This window comes from Podarcis erhardii (assembly GCF_964252035.2).
Source record: "Podarcis erhardii genome assembly, chromosome: 8".
Classification (NCBI taxonomy): domain Eukaryota; kingdom Metazoa; phylum Chordata; class Lepidosauria; order Squamata; family Lacertidae; genus Podarcis; species Podarcis erhardii.
In genome coordinates this window covers 6,760,442-6,778,908 of record NC_138499.1, presented here as the reverse complement: position 1 = coordinate 6,778,908, position 18,467 = coordinate 6,760,442, and the positions used below count along the sequence as shown (strand labels likewise).

Sequence of the window (18,467 nt, the reverse complement as noted above, 5' to 3'; positions counted from 1 at the left end):
GGGAGCCGGCATACAGCTTCCGGGTTATGTGGCCAGCATGACTAAGCCGCTTCTGGCAAACCAGAGCAGCACACAAAAACGCTGTTTACCTTCCCGTCGGAATGGTACCTATTTATCTACTTGCACTTTGATGTGCTTTTGAACTGCTAGGTTGGCAGGAGCAGGGACCGAGCTGCGGGAGCTCACCCCATCGCAGGGATTCAAACCGCCGACCTTATGGTCGGCAAGTCCTAGGCTCTGTGATTTAAACCACAGCGCCACCCGCGTCCCATGTGGTAGTGGTGGGTTAAAGCAAAAATAAAACACTTTCATCTGTACTACTGCAATCATTTCTGCAATCCACCCACCTGATTTTCTCTTTTATAAAAATGCAGTGTGACCCTCAAAGGTTATAAACACTATAGTAGAATATAGTACACTCACCCTCACCTGTATAGGAACACTTTCTGTTATGGCTAGCAAAACAAAACTCTGACTGAAAGGCTGCTGTAAAAGTAATTATATTTAAATTGACGCTTCAGAATTCTTCCCACCCCAAATCTAGCACTCAACTGAACGTACAACACAGAAGCCTTTGCCTCCATAGATTTGCTTTTCAAAAGGCAAAAGAAGATACATGCATCAAATTAAAATTCCAAGTCAACTCTGAATCTGGGCATTGTGTGTCAGTCTACTCTTGTAAGTCTATGGTCATAAGTGCATGCTCTGAGGTTGCCAGGCAACCACAGGATATAATACTATAGGTCATCTACTGTTGAGGAAGGGAATCAGAAGAGTAAACTACAACAGGATGAATGAGGGAAACAGAAATTCCACACACATATAATGCTGGTGGCTTAGAGAAAGAGAGCAGTGCAAGGTGCATAAGTTCTATATAACAATTTCTGAACTTGCTAAAGTAGAATTAGATTCTTATTTTCAAGTCTTACCAAAAAATTCCATGCAAAGAAAAAGCATTTCGCAGGCTTCCAGTCTATCAACTTGTGCACTGATCCCTTTGCATTGAACAGTACAGCACAGCCAGGTAGATTCATTCAGGTTCTCATTGCTAAAATGGCAACAATGCTATCATATCTATTTGACACTTACCTGAGTCACAACACTACTTTTTTAATTTACAAATTAAATTAAATTTCCCAATATTTCATATATCAATGATCCATACAAATATAGAAGTATACAAGTAGCATTGATATTTATTCAATTGAAATCAGAAACCATAATACTTCAACCTCCCTCTTAATACTGCACAAAACAATTTAATAATGGTGGGAAATGGGGAAAATGGGAAAAACACCCAGATGACGAGGGAAGCAAAGTCAACCATGGGATTTAATGAATTTATCTACCATATCTCAAACATCAACCACATCTACAAAAACTGAGTTAGATGCTCAATTTTTTTATTTAAAAAATCAATTAAAACATTTATTTATGTATATGCTACAAGATGTCTGGCCTAGAGGACTTACAAATAAAGTGCTGGAGCGCAGCCTTCAATCCAGCTCTAAAGTGATAAAAATTTAACAAGTTGCCCTCAGACGCCTCCAGTGATTTGCACTCTCAAATCCTCAAGTCTCATATTCTTGGCCTCAATTAAAAAAGCAAGAGCAAAGTAAGTGGCAAAGACTTCAAAGCTATGATAGGAATTAGAGAAATGTAGGATAACTCCCTTATGTGATGGCTTAACAAACTACCTAATCAAGTAATACATTCAACAGCACACACTTAATCATCCCCACAAAAAGGTTTAACTATGAAATCAAAGAGGAAAGGAAATGTTCACAGTGACCTTTATCTTCCAGCAACGACAAGAACAACAGAATCTATATTTAATCCGATTGTTAGCTGCACACTATGACCAAGGAGCACTGGAAAAGTCCACTGCTACAATGCTTCCCCACAGAGTAGAGATGTATTGTAATGGAAATGTTCAGAACAGAAAAGACAGACATACAAAAGAGTCGAAGACAATTCCAGACAGTTACTGCATAGTGCTATCAGGTATATTCTGTTGTTGTTGTTGTTGTTGTTGCTGCTGTTGTATATTCTGTTGTTGTTTTAAAGTGTTGCTTTTTAAATCTTCAATTTGCCTTGATGCCTATTCTGCATACTAAAGACAAAATTCTGTACCAAATAGTTTTGAAGGAGGGATAAGCAGAAGTAAAAAAAGTCACCTGAACAAAAACACAAGATCCCATATTGCAGCACTAAGAGGCAAGAACCTTAAAGATTGTCCTGTAAGCAGCATAAATAGTATGGCAGACAGCTAAAATTGTCATTGCATTCTACTGAGGGGTGTTTAGGGTCACAGCTCCTGAAAAGGCTATGGTTTCATTAGGACTTCAGAGATTGTTAGTAGGTAACAGTGTGTGGTTCAGTAATAATAAAAACAGTGTGTTATTTTATATAAACACAGGACGCTCTGTTTGCGGAAGGTCACATTGCCTTTCATTAAGCCTTCCGTATTTCCCATATAAACTCAAAGTTTTCAGTTCAGCTTTCCAAATACAAAATGCACCTACTAAAGAAATGATGGCTTTCACAGATAGACTGAGGAAACCACGAGCCATTAGTTTAAAAGTCAGAGCCCACTGAAAACCTAGTCATTTGTGGTGGTGGCAGTAAATAAATAAATGCATGGATCAGGTTCTTTTGTGTGTGATTTAATAGATACAAGTCTACTGAAAAATAAATTAGGAAGGTTGGGATGGGATGCCTCTTAGCTAGCCCTCTATACTCCATACCATCTCCATATTCACCACACTGAATGTCTTACTTTAAAAATAAATACCACAAGGTAGTTTATTCCTACAAGCCTTACCCTAAAATCCTGACTCATCAACACCTCTTCTTATTTTCACCGGGATGTGAGTGGCGCTGTGGTCTAAACCACTGAGCCTCTTGGGCTTCCTGATCGGAAGGTTGGCAGTTCGAATCTGCGTGACAGGGTGAGCTCCCGTTGCTCTGTCCCAGATTCTGCCAACCTAGCAGTTCTAAAGCACACCAGTAGATAAGTAGGTAAATAGGTACTGCTGTGGTGGGAAGGTAAATGGCATTTCCATGCGATCTGGCTTCTGTCATGGTGTTCCGTTGCGCCAGAAGCACTGTAGTCATGCTGACCACATAACCTAGAAAGCTGTCTGTGGACAAATACTGGCTCCCTCGACCTGAAGCAAGATGAGCGCCGCACCCCATGGTTGCCCTTGACTGGACTTAACAGTCCAGGGGTCTTTTACCTTATTTTCACAACTGTACTGAAAACAGAGCACCAAATCCCTATGGACTTTTACACACTTCTGTATACAACAATCCTGACTTCTTTACCCCATAACTATATAGCTTACAAAATACATTAATGATCACCAAGCAATACAAAACATTACAGGCATCTTACTTGGCCATATTTTAGAATTATATCATTATAAAAGCCAACATTTATTATTAAAACAATACCTTACCTGCTGAAAAAGAAAGTCTGGAAATATCTGCAATAATTAAAAAGAAATATATATTAGTGTAAATAACATTCAGTGCAATCTTTCTAATTTACAATGCCATTCTCTTGAGCTACATAAATTGGAAATGGTCAGATTTCAATCTCAAAAGTCTATTCCCATCACTAGTCTACCCTATGATGTCCGAACTGACAAACCATGCATACAACTAGCTAGGAAGCCATAATTGGCAATTGTGTTTGGAAATATAGTTGCTACCTATGGTCATAGCTGTCAACTTTTCCCTTTTCTTGCGAGGAATCCTATTTGGAATTTCCCTTAAAAAAAGGGAAACATTGACAGCGATGCCTATGGTTTGGTGGATTATCTAAACTGATAAACTGATCCAGCTTTTCTGCAACTTCTAAGGCCAATTTTGAAGTACATTAGCAGCAGGAATTCCAGCTGCTAATCCCCAGCATCTCTCCAATTCACAATAAGAGAAGAGCTTGATCATCATTAAAAGCTGGCATGGATATATCAAAGGTTAGAAAGCATGGAGAAATACATATCAACAAGAAAATGCTATTGTTATATATTTAGTTAGGCTTATAATCAATGTTTCATGTTGTAAAAACTAATAAAACTTTAATGAAAAACAATTAAGTAAAATAATTACACCAAAAACTGAAAGCTTCCCAGCTCCAGCCTATATCATATTTCAAACACAATCTGAGATCTGCCTCTAAAAATATACAGTTATTGCTGAAAACCACATAGCAGCCAGAAATAAAAACAACTCTCAAAATGCAGTTACACAATATTTACCAATATAACATGTTAGTTAAGTTGTAGTGAATAGAAAAGCAGCCAGGAGCCAAAAAGGCTCCAGAACATTTTTGAATGCATTTGCTACTTTGAACAATTGACCCATTTGTCAGTTTCAAAAGCAGTTCTCCTTACAGCATGGGAATGGAGGTTCTTTCAATCGACCTGCAACTCCCATCATCCCTGACCACTGGCTATGCTGGCTGAGTTTGACACCAAACTCAAATGGGGTCTCTACCCCCATCGTTCAGCCTGGACACTGAGATCCAGCACCGAGGGCCTCCTGACGAGAATTGAAGCTACAGGGAACCAGGCCAAGGGCCTTTTGGGTAATGGCGCCCACCCTGTGGAACGCACTCCCATCAGATGCCAAGGAGATGAGTAACTATATAACCTTTAGAAGACATCTGAATGCTACCCTGTACAGTGGTACCTCGGGTTAAGTACTTAATTCGTTCCGGAGGTCTGTACTTAACCTGAAACTGTTCTTAACCCGAAGCACCACTTTAGCTAATGGGGCCTCCTGCTGCTGCCACACCGCCAGAGCACGATTTCTGTTCTCATCCTGAAGCAAAGTTCTTAACCTGAAGCACTATTTCTGGGTTAATGGAGTCTGTAACCTGAAGCGTATGTAACCTGAAGCGTATGTAACCCGAGGTACCACTGTATAGAGAAATTTTTTAAGGTTTAATGTTTTATTATGTTTTTACTGTATATATGCTGGAAGCTGCCCAGAGTGGCTGGGGCAACCCAGTCAAATGGGTGGGGTACAAATAATAAACTACTATCACCATCATCATCATTATTTATGGCATCTGGAGGGCCATCTGTTTCCCAGCCCTCCCTGCAGAGCCTTGGACTTTAGCTAGACTGTAGTTCTGGGAGATAGGATGAAAACGAATTTAGTGCATATTATAGCATATTTATAGATGTAAACATAATTCTAATAGACTTCCCCAAAAAATTCTTCAAGGCAAAAAAAGAGGACAATATATGGGCATTTATTTGGGGGAGAAATGGGTGCCAGAAAAATTGGGGTTGTGTCTTATGGGTGGGGGAAGAAGAAGAAGAAGAAGAAGAAGAAGAAGACGACGACTTTGGATTTGATAACCCGCCTTTCACTCCCCTTCAGGAGTCTCAAAGCGGCTAACAATCTCCTTTCCCTTCCTCCCCCACAACAAACACTCTGTGAGGTGAGTGGGGCTGAGAGACTTCAAAGAAGTGTGACTAGCCCAAGGTCACCCAGCAGCTGCAGGTGGAGGAGCGGGGAAGCAAACCCGGATCCCCAGATTATGTGACTACCGCTCTTAACGACTACACCACACTGGCTCTACTTTTGGCTAGTGGCCAAAAGTAGGTGGGACAAGAGATGTGGTTCATTTTTAAAAACTCTTTTATTTTATTTAAATCATTAAAACAGTAAAATTATATATTCTAACAAATAAGGTACAATAAAGTAAACGAAGACACCTGTTTAAAATACTAACAAGTATTACAACAGTCTGAAAGCCGCACACGGTTGATCATCATTAAACTTGGCTAAATGAATGATTAACCTTAGGGGGGTTACAGATAGGTAGCCGTGTTGGTCTGCCATAGTCAAAACAAAACAAATTCCTTCCAGTAGCACCTTAAAGACCAACTAAGTCAGTTCTTGGTATGAGCTTTCGTGTGCATGCACACTTCTTCAGATACACATGTGTATCTGAAGAAGTGTGCATGCACACGAAAGCTCATACCAAGAACTGACTTAGTTGGTCTTTAAGGTGCTACTGGAAGGAATTTGTTTTGTTTTAACCTTAGGGGGGGTATTGTTTTGTTATTATGTTATGTATTATTGTGTCCTTATATTGTAAACCAGGCCGTAATCCTCAAATGAAGGGTGCTATAGCTATATAGACAGTATTCCCACTTATTGGGGAGATATGGTCAAACTAGTACCAAGGAAAAACCTACCATAAACACAGGCCTAGAGAGAAAGAGAACAAGATAAATTATTAAACTCCACATTTCTGACTTCCACACCACCACTTCAAGTGTTTGGGGCTGAGCTAGTTCATTATGAATTTAGAAGAAACTGGTTTGTCTTTAAGGGTGCCACAAGATTTTGTCTTACAAAACTAAGCAACACTCAGGGGAGAACACAGAAAAGCTCAAGGGTAACAATTCCACCAAGAAAAATGCTCACTAAACCATCTGCTCACTAGCAAGTCAGGCTGATGTAATGAGAGAAGCCCTTAAATATGAGAAAACAAAAAGCAGACAGGAAAGAGCAACACAAACTTCAGGAATGGAAAGCCTTACGTTGCCTCCGGCAATAGATTCCATAAACAACAGTTATTGGTATATACAGCCTCCTTAAGACAGCAGAAGCTTTACAGTATTCTAGTATAGGTGGATGCACCCATAGATTTATTTTTGCGAAGCAGCGCGCTATCTTGGATCTGTCACATCAATGAATTATAATCTGGGGATGTTTGTAGCACTAAAATTTTAACCCAGTTCTCTTTAAAAAAAAGTAAAGGGTGTTACAAAAATTCTGCTTTATTATTTGAAAATTCCCTTATGAAAAAAGCATGTAAGCCTGGACAATCTTCAGAACAGACATTAGAAAGGAAAGACAGCTCTGTGAAAAAAGTGTTATAGGAACTTGGGGGGGGGTGAGAGAATTATCTATAACTGGTAAGCAACAATACCCACAAGTGGAAAGGATTTACTTCAGAATATGGGAAGGGGTGGAATCTTTCTATGTGAACATCATACCTCCTCACCCAAGATACACACAATGGATATTGGCAAAGCAGGAAGCTAATGTATCCAAAGCTAATGCATACTGACATTAAGATATGCACAATTTCAAAGTAAATATTGCCACAGACATTACAAAATGAACAATTCCATGCTGCCCTGGTTTGCATGTCACACTGAGCCAAACTATGGCTTACATGAATACATGGTCTCCCAGAGAATACATCACAGCTGCTTTGCTCCTCTCTGTGTTTTGTTTTTTGCTTTCCTTTTTCTTTTGCTATAGCACAGAGTGCTTTTCCAAAGTCCTGCTCATGGTTAAGTTTTATCCACACTAACCACGAAGTGTAACAAAGAACAAAGGGAAAAGTAGGCACAACCAAAACCAGTGTTGCACAGTTACTTCTTCACAACTTGCATTAATTAGATCACAAATTCACTATAGCAATGTAGATTACTCAACGAGATTAGACAAATTAATATACTATAAATATAAATAAAGTTAATATAAACCACCATCACTTTTCAATAAATTCAATTACAGCATTCCTAATTTGAATAAATACAATGTGCTTTGATCTCACTATAAATAGGAGATCAAATCAAGGGACAGCTGCTATGTATGGTCACTATGAACAGTCTCACACTGCATTTTCTACACTCCTTTGACCCTACAGCATTTTCCTCTCAACATACATATGTACGTGTAACCAAACATGTGATAACCCATCATGCATTTGATTCTAGTCCACAAAAGGTTGTTCCATAATAGTCTTCACTGCTATCTTCATGCTATGCTTGACAGCTTTCGGAAACATCTGGCTGCCTGGCTGCCTGAAGCAGATTGGACTAAATTGGGATGACCAAGCAATCATGCTCTTGTGTTCTTACACAACAAGGGGAAGGGTCATAGCTCTGCTCTAGAGCATCTGCTTTGCATGCAGGATGTCCCAGTTTTAGTTCCTGGTATCTCTAGGCTTCAGAGAGAACGCCAACATGAAAGCTTATACAGTGGTACCTCTGGTTACGTACTTAATTCATTCCGGAGGTCCATTCCTAACCTGAAACTGTTCTTAACCTGAAGCACCACTTTAGCTAATGGGGCCTCCTGCTGCCGCGGCGGCATTGCTATGTGATTTCTGTTCTCATCCTGAAGCAAAGTTCTTAACCCAAGGTACTATTTCTGGGTTAGCCGAGTCTGTAACCTGAAGCATATGTAACCCGAAGTACCACTGTACTACACTGACCAGTTTTATAAGGCAGCTTCTTATGTTCCTGTGTAACAGCCATACCCAATAACCACTCCTGCACTCAGTTAATAGGGTGAACTGGGCATGTTAAAGGATTTGTACACATTTTCATTCATTCAAGAAGTCTTCCAAATTTTACCCTCCACTCTCACAGCACAATTTTTGGAAACAGTTCAAGACAGAAATCACCCATGATTCTTGGTATATCTCATATTTGCATGACATTTTACAATTTTAGCTTTGAGGTGCTTTCTCCCATAAGGTATGTGATGCAAAGTATTTGTAGCTCAACTGTATTGTATATTTTCCCCTTGTATTGTATTTTTTATCATTTTTTCTTGTTCTAGTTGTCCTCTTTTTGACATTTAAAACTGTTTTCTATTTATGTAACAAAAATAAAATAAAGACAGTCTCCCAAACAGCAATGGATAACCATATGTTAGTTGTGCTGTGCTCTGGGGTCAGCATAAAAATATTTAAAGGGAAAATATGTACAGTGCTAAAATGTGCACACTCCTTCATCAAAACAAACAAGTCCAATAAAAAGAGGGTGTTAACTTGTGAAAAGGAGTTTTGTGGTGGTACCCAAGCTATACTTAATCAGGTCTGAATTCTGGAGCTGTTCATGATATATAACTTGATTAGACAGAATATGTTTTGTTGGAAAAGATCAAGGTGCTAATTGTCCCAAGTTCAGACACAATGCTAAAAACATAGTTTACTATTAAGTTAACTAGACTTCTGATTGTGCATTTCCCTCTGCTCTCTCCTCTTCCAGTGCAGCTGCAGATTCCTGTTCTTAACCATCCATAATTTACCCTGTAGTTAGTAAAACAATACCGTATTTTTTGCCCTATAGGACGCACAGTCCCATAGGACACACCTAGTTTTTTGGGGGGGAAATAAAGAAAAAAAAATTATCCCCCCCCCAGCCGCGGGGGAAGCCCAAGCTTTTAAAAACGCACCTACCGTAGTTTTTAGAGGAGAGAAGGATATCTGCCCGAAGCGCAGGGCGCTCTGCTTCAGCGCGCCCCACACTCCGGGCAGCAGGCTGCTATCCGCCTGAACAGCAACCTCAGGACAGCAGTAGAGGAAATACAGATAGGGGTCTTGGCGGCGACAAACCTTTGCACCCCCTCAAGAACCCCCAATTTGTCCTGTGCCTCCTAAATGGCTGCCCTGAGCTGATCCCTAAAAAACCCACCCCACTCGCACACACCCCAAAGCCAAGGCTTTGTATTACCCCTCCCCCAAAAAACCCAATTCAAAACACCCTACATGTTACCCCCCCAAACCGTGCCTCTGATCTCTCATTTCCCCCCCCAAACCTCCTTGTCCAAAAAAAGAGGGTTCAGACCCCCCCTCCTCATCTGGAGGCAGCACCTTCCTTCCTCCACCCCACCCTCTATTTAGATCCCTAAACTTACCTACCTCCCCCCTCCCGCCAGAAGATAAAAAAATGCCCCTTTCCAGGAGGAGGAGCAGCAAGAGGTGCTCCCCACCCTGAAAGAGCCCCCTCCCCTAATCAAGCCCCCTCCCGGCCTGTCCTCCCCCCTCCCCCCTCCCCTCGGGGATTATCTCATCCCTCCTTCGCCTCCTTCCCCATGCAGCTCTGAGGGGCGGGGAGTCTGAGGGAGGAGGAGGAAGAGGGGGGAGAAGAAGAAGAAAACAGAGGGGGGAGAAGAAGAAGAAAACAGAGGGGGGAGGAGGGGAGGCAGCGCCTGCGGAGGAGGCCGGTCTCCCCGCTGCGCCACAGCAGCAGCAACAACAGCAGCAGCGCCTTCCCGCTCGCCTTCCCTCCTCGCCTGTCAGTGCCTCCTCCTCCTCCGTCCCTTTCTCCGCCCTCCTTCCACTCAGCGCCCCAGAGGCTTCATCCGCCCCCGCTGCCTTCCCCTCAGGCCCGCCGCGTGCGGGACAGCAGCCGCCTCAGCCTCCTCCTTCTCCCGTCCTCCTTGTGGCAGCGGCAGCGTCTTCCCCTCAGGCAACAACATGGAGGCGGGAAGGAGAGCGGGCGCCTTGTGCCGGGCGGGGGGGGGGCGGTTTGAACTGCGTGCGCCCGCCTGCCCGCCCTGTTTCTCCCTCCCTGCCTGCCTGAGCGGTAAACAATGGGGCGTGGCATACAGGCAACTCTCTGCAAGCCGCGGGAGCCCAGCGCCAGCCTTCCGCACCTTGCGGAGAGCTGTGCAAAGTCTGGGCGCACTGAGCTCAGCGCGCCCAGGCTTCGCCATGCAGGCAACTCTCCGCAAGCTGTGGGAGCCCGGCGCGGGCTCCCACGGCTTGCGGAGATCTGTGTGAAGCCTGGAGAGTGAGAGGGGTCGGTGCGCACCGACTACTCTCACTCTCCAGGCTTCAGAGAAAGCCTGCATTCGCCCCATAGGACGCACACACATTTCCCCTTCATTTTTGGAGGGGGAAAAGTGCATCCTATAGGGCGAAAAATACGGTACTTCATTGAAACAAGCCCAGATCAAACTGTGGTTTAACTGACCAGAGTTCCCTGTTTGAGTGTAATGCTTAACTCTAGTTTGTTCAAACCAGGACATGTTTCCAAACCTTGTGGAGAGAAGAAAAGGAGAGGGATAGTGTATAAACTCAAAGTTTACTGCTGCTCAGGCATGTCACTCTAAACCAGGGGTAGGCAACCTAAGGCCCATGGACCATAAGCAGCCCACGGGGGGTCGTTTAACCAGCCCCAGAGCCACCCCCAAACCGAGCCGCTTGCTCAGTGAGTCCCTGCGCACAGCGCGACACAGACTCGCTTCCGAGGCACCGAAAATCACGTCTGCGCAGACACCGGAAATCATGCAATCCGGCCCACGGAGGGATCTCCGCTGGAGTGAACCAGCCCAGGCAAGGTACACCTTGCCGACCCCTGCTCTAAACCATGGTTCAGCCTTATATCTAGACCAAATTACTGTGTTTTGTATTTTTAGAATAATTTTTAAGACTAAGTGGCTCTGAATGTCTTTTGACTTATGGAGCAAGACTCTGCATTGCACAACTCTTTAAACTAGCAATAATTTGCCTAATAGATAGACCTCAACTCTGTCTTGCATATGAGAAACACTAACTGTGGTTGACAAGCTACAAAACAGTATTGGGAGGTCCCTTTAATCAGCCAAGTAAAACAGTGGAATACATCAGTTTAAGTTTATTTAAGGTTTATTCCATCCAATCAGAAAAAGACTCATACTATTTTCTTTTCAAGACCTGCTAACATTCAGAATGTGCTGCCAGAAAACAAGTGGTGGCCTCAATGAACTACAGTTGTTTCTAGCTATCTATACAGAGCTGTTTCTATCATGTTCAATACTGAATCATGTATGGTCTCAGTTGTAACAGTAATCCAACACTGGTTCTCTTCATAATGCACTCTTTCTGCCCAGATTCCTGTCTACATAATCTCAAAAGCCAGTAAGCATGTGAGCTGCACTTTACCAAATCCATGTGGGAAATCTGACAAGTGGGAACAGAAGATCTCAACTGTACACTCACTTCTCAATGTCATTTACAGGAGGTAAAATTGTGTTTGCCATTGTGGCCCATGCAAAACCTGGCCCGGTCAAAATCCTATCTGATGGCATTATTGTTGTCACCCAAACCCTCTCCTGAATCTCCAGAGACAAAGAGTAGGTTTTCCCAATAGTTTTGCAACTCTCCTTAATGTATTTTATGTGTTGCTGGGACAGCACATGTTCTCCGTATGCCAACTGAAGAAAGATGCTTCTCTTTAACCTGCAAGTTACTGAAAATATTGTCAGGATATAACAAGTGTTATGAACTACTTAGATAATCTGTCCCCTCCCCCAGTGTAACTTTGGATTTCTTTCATTCTTTATGGAAATTAAATTAATATTTATAATTAGAGTTTATTATGTTTTGGACGAGCCATCAGCTGTGCCTATCCTTCGCTCAGGCTTCCAGTTGTGGAGTGGTGCTGGGAAATTACACTCTTGTGACAAACTAGAATACATCCCTACCTTTCTTTGAGAAAGAACAGACTGAGAGGTACATTGCATGTTATTTGCTCCTGGGCAGTCCTACCATCACATCCCTCTTATAGAAGTACCTAGGTCTGAGTGGAAAAACCTGAGACATGAAGTGGCTACAGTGATCTGACAATTGGAAACACTCTTGGCAAACTCTTGGATAGAAAAGTCAGCTCTGTTTTCACTTCTTAGCAGGATGTTATAAGCTAATGACAAAAACTGAAGCAGACAGGCCCACTCTGAAGTGAAGGCATGAGGCAGGAGTTGGTAATGCAGGTGTACTTTGCACAAGCAAGCTGCCAGCCAGCTCTGCTGAGGCTCTTTTTATTAGCACAATATGCAAAACCAGTCAGATACATTTTGGACTGTGACCTTTACACATCTTCCAATCCCGAGATCGAGGGGTGGTACAAAGTTATTTTGGCACCTGTTTCCACCGCGTCACTTTCCCCTTGCACAATGTATGACGAAGGAGACAAAGGTCACAGACAGGGCATGGCAGACCACTGAGAAAGCCAAAGGTTAGATAGAGGGCATGATGTTCAGACAGCTGTGGTTTGTCTGCGGGTGGAAGTATGTTCCACACCCGAAGGTCACGCGGTCAGACAGCTAAAGCTGTCTGTGAGCAGAAGTGTGCTCCACACCCAGTGGTCATTCCTTCACACTCAATGGACCATAGAAGAACTGACTCCCAAGTAGCCTCTCTAGCTCCATTCACCAGCACTAAATTAATCGTAAGAGTACACCGAGTCAGGTGGGTAATCTGCTTCAAAAGAACACTTTCTAAATATTCTGCCCACCAGATAAAAGCCATCTCTCAGTCCAGGCCAGCATTTGGTACACTCTCTTAAATACTTTATTCTTCCACTTATTAGTCAACCCTCGCAATTCAGAGTCTTAATGATCCTGTAACATTTTTCAATCTGACAGTTCGACTAACAGCACATACACAAAACTCCTCCGGCTTCAAAGCCAATTCAAATATGGATGGTTTTATTTTGGTTTCTCTTTTTATTATTTTACAAAATTTACATACTACTTGCTCAAAACAACAACAAAAACAAAAACCACACCCTCCAAGCCACTGTAGCAAATACCAAGTGGTATATCAAGTAGGACTGCCCCCACCTCCTATTCACATTTTCGTCGCAATTCACCCCCTCCATTAATGAACCCAAAGCAACTCAGGATGTGTATCTTCCTATGGGAGCCCGGGCTTTAAGATCTTCTGGGGAAGTCTTTCTCTCAGCCCTGTCACATTCACAGGCATGTTTAGTGAGAACACAAGAGAGCAGCTTCTTAGTAGCTTGCTCCCAGATTGTGGAACTCCCATCCACGCGATGTTATGCTGCCCTGCTTTTTGCTTTCCTTTTACTGACAGGCAAAGACTGATTTGTTCAACAGGCCTGGGTACAAATGAAATAAGTAATAAACTGTGTATTTAATAGAGGCACTCATCAGCATCATGTATCCAAACATCATACAATAATCCTATTGTTTTCTTCTGTAGGTTAAAATATAAACTTGTAAAAAAATTGGATTCATTCAGGAGAGAAACTGCAAATCCTTCTTCTAAGTTAGACCACTGATTTACCCACCTCTAGCTAAATATTCCCAAGACCACTTATTTCTTTATTGCTCCAGTTACTGATAAAGAATTATGGGGCATCACAAAAAGTAAGACTGGAAAAGAAAAAACATGCCATTTAAAATGACCAAAGAGGAAGATAAGGGCAAGGGATGATAAAAGATGTCAATCTGAAGAACTAATATGGTAAATACTTTGTCCTCCTCACAGTCTGGCTAATGGTTGCTGATGCTTTTCAAGAGACATCAGCTGATCCACTTTTCACATGAAAGGTGGAGAATCCACTCCATAGAAGGACTCCAAAGTCTACAGCCTACAAAGACTATAATCTAACAAAGGAATTCCAGGTAGCATGAATGAAGTGTGTACTGTTTGTATAAGCCATCTGCTTACAGGGATTCCTGAAGTTACAGTGAAACATCTAGAAATGTTAAGTGTGTGCTTTTTTTGTCAGAGCACTGATAAGAATAACACATTCAGCATGAATGGTTTTGGGTGTCCATTAAGAGTCAAATGAGTATATTTAGTGTAGAACCATTAAAGCATAATCAACATTTAAAATGATGGCTGAAGCGTATCTTTCCCGTAATGCACTGTGCAGACCAATCAATTTATGCGTATTAACAGCATAATGACCCCGACTTTCTCCCAACAGCAAGAGGCAAGTTTTAATCACCAATCAAATATTGGTACAAATATTTGGTACAAATATATCTTGGAGGTCAAAGAAAGGTAGCTAATAAATATATGTTGTGGGAAGTGGAGGAACCAATGACATTTTCCTTACCTAAAACACGTGGCCATACACACACACACACACCCCACCCCTTGCCTAGGTCAGCAAGAGCTGAGGGCTTCTCAAGCACACAGCAACCACCAGACACGGCTGGTGTGTTGTATTCTGACTGGTGAGCCACCAATTATGCAGGCCTTCATCAAATACATCTCTGGGGCATTTTTAATCCAAAGGCAATAAACACATTATATTAATGCAGCAAATGCTGGTAGATGGGAAATTCTGAACACTTAAACTTTTAATACAAAGACACATCTATATCTAAGCAACGTAGAGCATGTTCTTCCAGTTACCAGGGAAGTGGGACTTTAAACTCAAGGATTAAGTCCTAGCCACCTTTTTCCAGACTACAAATTCCACAATCCCTAACCATTAGCTATGCCTGCTGGGGCTGGTGAGAGAAGATGGCAGCCAAACATATGGGAGGACCACAAGTTAGCTACTCCTGTTTTAGTGTGACATCCAAATGTTTTGAGTAATGGAAAAAAGCTGCTCCACAATTGATTTATAGTCACAACTGTCTCACTACTTTTACGAAAACTCAATGCCACTTAGAAATTGCTATATGCTCAATATCTTTAAATCAGTAAAGATAATTGGTTTACAATACAAAATAAAAATGTGAACAAATTTAAACTAGCTCTTTTGACATTCTTTGATAAAAGTGAGCTGACTGAGGAAACAAAATGTTTCAGTACCACACAGCTTTATGTATTAGGAAAATCAATCGGCTACTTGTTATTTCTTATGATCATACTTTGCCAACGTGCTCTTGATCAGGTGTACTATAACGCACAGATACATACACAGAGCTGTCAGTTACCATGTCAACACACCCATGTTTAACCATCCCGCATACCAAGAAAGGACACTGCAGCATCCCAATCAAACTAACAAAGTTTAATTTTGTTCCAGATATATTTTTATTCTGTAATGAAAAATGGGGGAGGGGACATGTTTGCTCATTGAAAATGGACTAGATGGATTTTCAGTGCATGTAATTTAGCCACATGAACACCCATCTTGGGAAACAAAATGCAGAATAATCACAAAGGTCCTAACTATTAACCTAATTGATACAAATGGGTTTTCAGGTTACATACAACAAAAGACTAAAAATATTCAGAATCCGGGCACAGCAGCAACTGCATCCAATGCACACATTAAACTGGCGAAACAGAATCGTCTTACATAATACTTACCACAGTATAGTCTTTCCATGTAGGTTCTTGCTTACAAAGCCTGCTAGAATTCGGTATATTCAGTACAGCTTCAGCATTCTTAGATCCAAAACACTTAAGTTGTCAATTAATATTTGCTCTCCCCCCATCCCGTTTCACAGAGAACATAGTGCAGCAGCCTTTGGTCACGAGCTTATCACACAGTACAGTGAAGCCAGTGGAGCTTCTTTTGTCTCCTTTCACTCAAAAGTCAGGCAGCGCAAACAAAAGGCATCCATCACTAAGTCCATTAGCTTCAGCTGACGAGACAATTCTAGGCTGCCAGATGGGTAAACGTATTTTGCTAAATCTGGCTGCGGCCGCAATAAATCCTAAAAGAAGAACAGCCAGAGCAATCAGCCTTTTGAATCTCTTCTACTCCAATATTTTGTGCGTGTACCAGTAAGCCCATTCTGTTCACTTGATAGCCTCAGACCCTAACATGCATCTTCAATCAATTACTTTTTAAAGAGTGACAATAAAGAACAGAAGCAAGTCCCTCCTGGAAGCTAGCAGGAGCTTTCACTATATATTATTATCCAGAAGCAAGCTGAAGGAGATGCAGCTGTAATTTTTCTTTACAAAAGCAGGACAACATCTTTCTCAGTGAAGTACCTTAGTATATTTAGAACTTATTCCTCTCAAAGGTCACTGAAAACCAGAAATGCTAATTCATGCAAATACAAAACAAACCAATGCCTTAAATCTGGAAATGAAAATGAGTAAGAAAACACCTAATGTTGCAATGACTCAAAATGTAAACTGGAACTTCATATCTTCTAATAGCAAACAATAATTTTGTAAACTTTTGTCTTCCATACAACGATCTGTAGTCTTTGTTGTTTGTGACGTAACTGTTAAATACTTAATAAGGTGTCAACCCTTGGCTAAAATGAAAAACTATTGATCCTCTTTATACAAAGATCTCTCCCCATCTTGGAATATCAGAGTAGCTTCTTAATCTCTGGATGTGTATTAATGTATAGAACTTAAAAAGTTATTTTTAATTCCCAGCAGATGTCTTTTACATTTCTGCAGAGATGCAATTTTTAGCATTAATAACAAAGGAAGATGCTAGTCATATTTCTTCTTAATTAGGAATAAAATAAATTACTTCTTGAGCAGGCAATAACAGGTACGAGACAGTTATAAAACAACTGATTAGTGTCCCTAGTATCAAAGATTTCTTAAAACTAGATGAAGATTATGAAACCAGCATGTTATGGGCATACAGGATAAACTCAAGACATGCAAAAAAAAAAAAAAAAAAAAAAAAAAAGAACAAGTTGGATAAAGATGTTTGGCAACCAAAATATTGAAGAACTTGCAGATATACTGTATGTCCAGAAGTGCAGAAAAAGAATAAGGGGTAAAGAGAGATTAATTCATGGAGATAAAGGCTATTAGTGGGTACTTACCATGATAGCTATGCTCTGCCTCCAAGGTTGAGGGCAGTATGCTACTGAATATGAGCTGCTGGAAACTACAGGAGAGGAAACTGCTCTTGTGCTCACCTTTCCCACAGGAGTCAACAAAATTTTGGGACATGGAGTTCCATTGCACCCAATGGTCTTTTTGCTAAATCAGAAGCCATTCCACATGGTCACGTCTAACCTTCTAAACAAAGGTTCTACTAGACATGACCATGTGGAATGGCTTCTGACTTACCACCTGCAACGAGAATTCTCTCTGCTGGAAAATGGGAATCAGGTAACGTACCATGTATAACAACATTTCTGAGTATGCCGTGCCGGCATGGTTGACATTAGATTCAGAGAACAAAAACAAAATCATAGGACAATTTGGGGGCAGGGGACCACATGTTCTTCATCCCTGCCCTAGAGCCAACTATACAAGGGCAGTGACCTTTATAATGGGTCAAAACTGTAAGTATGAACCATTGCAGTTTGAGGAACTCATTGTCAAAGAAATGCTAGAAGAAAAGGTTCTATGATACGATGTGGGGACTGAGATTGTTAAACTCCCAATCAAGCAAGGAGTCAGAGGTACTGGAGAGTGAAATGGGATAGGCAGTTCCACAAAGGGATTTCTTTAAGGTCAACAGGTTTCTGTAAAATAATGCTGTGAAATTGAGACAGGAAGGCCCCTTAAAATATAAATGAGATGAGGAAGAATTTTCATGCTAATGATACGGAACTTCCTACAAAGATTGACCACTAATGTCTCCCAGCAGTCTAAATCGGCTTTTATTTGATCAAGTATGAAAGCTAAATTCACTTTAACCAGCTTTGGGGATTTTCATTCCTAGAAAGATGATCTCAGTGGGCCACCACTTAAAATGTCCAGGTTTTAAACAACTGTTGTGATGCAATTTTAAATGTCATATTATCCCAGTTGACTAGATAGCCTGACAGGAAGACAGAGTTTTCAAGCAGTGATTGAGTTCTAAGGTGTCCACATCCTCCAAAATCAGCACATAAGAAAATCTGAGTTCAGTGCCTTTCATCCTTAATATTCATGTCTCAGCTGAGAATATTGAAAGGAAGCTGAGAGAGGGGGAAACGAGAGCTATCACATAAAAATATGTAACAGAAAATAGATGCAACTGAATTTTCTGGAATTAAATCACTTGAATGTAAAACTATAACTA

General features: G+C 41.4%; 1 protein-coding gene and 1 long non-coding RNA gene across 7 annotated transcripts in view; one reads left to right on the top strand and one right to left on the bottom strand.

Moving 5' to 3' along the window:
- PTK2 (protein tyrosine kinase 2) overlaps positions 1-18,467 on the bottom strand; it is a 197,289-nt gene that overhangs the window by 147,568 nt on the left and 31,254 nt on the right. For 4 of the 6 annotated variants that reach the window (XM_081874061.1, XM_081874060.1, XM_081874052.1 and 1 more), the window contains one exon: positions 3,462-3,488. The exons of the other annotated variants lie outside the window; for them this stretch is intronic. The gene's annotated coding sequence lies outside the window, so the exon portion shown is untranslated. Of the gene's footprint in view, positions 1-3,461; positions 3,489-18,467 lie in introns of those variants that run through there. 6 annotated transcript variants of the gene reach the window in all.
- LOC309349132 lies at positions 452-2,992 on the top strand. The gene is made up of 3 exons (XR_014159745.1): positions 452-859; positions 1,806-1,994; positions 2,120-2,992. It is a non-coding gene; the product is annotated as an uncharacterized lncRNA (long non-coding RNA).